Genomic DNA, 2,571 nt, shown 5'->3' on the forward strand with positions numbered 1-2,571 from the left:
AGCTGCTTTCCACTCCCAGTGCCTGAGGAACCAGAGCCCCTGGGAGGCTCTCATCCCCTGAGACTAAAATAGTGAAGGTGGTGGGGAGGTACAGGCTACACCCCTCCCCAGCCCCAGAGGGTGCAATCAGCTGGTGCAAGGAGAGGGAGGGTTCTCAGAGGAAGCGCCTTGTGAAAGAGAGTGAGAAGTAGCCCAGCTGATGGGCTGGCAGGTACTGATGGCCCACGAGAGCCGCAATGGTTTACAGACTCAGCTCTAAAGCCTGCAGGAACTTCTTACTGCCAGTAGGGATCCCTCCTGGCCATAGCAGCAGGGACAGGACACAGCAAAGGCTCCCCGGACTGGGGCATCTCTTCCCTCTGAGCCAGGGTTCGGGCTCCCTTTCAGCTCTATTCTGAAGGTGGTTGGTCGCCTCCCTCCACACTCTTGGTGAAAGGCCTGCCTGGACAGCAGGGTGCTCACCTTCCCATGTAGATATGCAGGTACATACAAGTTACCACTGAGCCTTTGTGTGGGAAACCTGGTCCAGCTTCTTCTAGCTGCTGCAGGAATGGAGATCCCTGCTGACCGAGAAACGCTTGCCCCTGGTCAGCTGATAAGCCTCGAGCCGCATACCTACTGCCTCAGTTTCCTCAAGGTCCTGTGGCAGGACAAAGTGCTGGCAACGGCATGCACTTTCCAAGGTGTTCCACTGACTCCCAAATCCGATCAGGTCTCCAGCGACAGCACAAATCCCAGCTGTGTGCCCCAGCTTAATATATGTAGAGACCAGCAGCTGTGACAGTGATCTGAGAGAAGGATGAATTGTTGCCTCACTTTTCCCAACTCCAGAAGCCTCAGGGCCCCTCCAGGTCATGCCCCATGCATGCAGGCTTCCTATACCACCCCCGACCCTCTTCTTTTCACCGCTCTCTTCCCCTGTTGTGCCCTGGCCTCTCTCTCTCCCATTTTCCTGTCCTTTGCAGCATCAGAGACAAGAGGAGAGACTCAGGCAGAGAAATGGAAATGCCAAATTTAAAAATCCATCTGAATTTCAGATAATGAATCACTTTGAAATGTAAATATGTGGCAGATATTACATAAAATATACCTATATTTAAAAATAACACAACAGTGGGACCCCAGACTGATGAGGGCATCAAAGGTGCCTGAGGACATGGGGAGCTCCTCCCATCCCCGGTCCAGCTCGTCCATCCTCAGACCAGCCCCTTCATCCCAGTCTAGCTCCTCCATCCCCAGTCCAGCTTTTTGCAGACAGCTCTTCTGTACTCTATAGGGTGGAAAAGTCTGTGTCTCCATTGTACAGATTTGGTTTAGTTGAGACTGGTCTATGGTTTTGAGGATCTGCCCTAACATGGAGTTCTTCCCAGCTCTTAGACTGTATCGTCTGACAATGAGGAGCCAGGCCCATGGTGGTTGGAGTTTGGGGGCACAGCCTGGTGGGAAGGGACCCTGGCATCCTTATCCAGATTCTGGAACCCTCCAGAGCCTTTCCCGGTGAGGAGAACTTCAGGGAGTGCATGAAGTTGGACTAAGAGGCTTGTGTGTGTGAGGGCAGAGCCCCGCCATGGCCTGGGGAAGGCTCGGGGAAGACTGGAGGTTTGGGGGCAGCGGGAAGAGCGGCAGGGAGTCCTAACCAGTGCCTGTCTGGGAGCCCACAGCTTCAGCAGCCTTGGACAACATGACAGAAAATGGCCAGGGGTCCCCTGTGCACAGGCCACACTCCCCCAGGAGGACTCAAGTGGTGGTAGAGAGTCTGTGACACTTCCTGCTTTCATAGTCTTCTGGTCATTTCAGTATCTGCGAGAACATTCCTATAAATAGCACATCTAGTGACTACAAATGGGCATTTAAGGTGAAGCTAAAACAGATACTAATGTTTAAAAATTGAGTCAATATAAAACAATTTTTAGGACATAAGGGTATGTGAAAAGTGAAAGTGTTAGTCGCTCCGTCGTGCCTGACTCTTTGCGACCCCATGGACTGTAACCCAACAGGGTCTTGCATCCATGGGATTCTCCAGGCAAGAATACTGAAGTGGGTTGCCATGCCCTCCTCCAGGGGATCTTCCAGACCCAGGGATCAAACCCAGGTCTCCCGCAGTGCAGGCAGATTCTTTACCATCTGAGCCACCAGAGGAGCCCAAGAATACAGGTAGCCTATCCCTTCCCCAGGGGATCTTACCAACCCAGGAATTGAATGGGGGTCTCCTGCATTGCAGGCGACTTCTTTACCAGCTGAGCTACCAGGGAAGAACTAATTTTTAGGACATAGGGATATGTAGTGTTGTGAAAAGCACAGAGGTTAAGGTGGGGAGGCTGGCAGGGCGGGCAGGCTGGCGAGACAGGCTCTCTGGGGTGTTTCCCTGGCAAGTAGACAAAATATGAGAGATTGAGAGCAGAGGGTGGTTTGGTGGGCCTGACGTAGGCTCAAGGGACCCCACACACCTTTCTCAGGGGGCCAAGCCCTCACTGCTGGAAGACACCAGCTGCCCTCCCACCTGACCTCTGGACTTGAAATTGTTTCGTACTTTTGCTTTCCTTTTACTTGTCAACACACACACTCCCTCCC

The sequence above is a fragment of the Ovis aries genome, chromosome 11 (assembly GCF_016772045.2).
Source record: "Ovis aries strain OAR_USU_Benz2616 breed Rambouillet chromosome 11, ARS-UI_Ramb_v3.0, whole genome shotgun sequence".
NCBI lineage: Eukaryota > Metazoa > Chordata > Mammalia > Artiodactyla > Bovidae > Ovis > Ovis aries.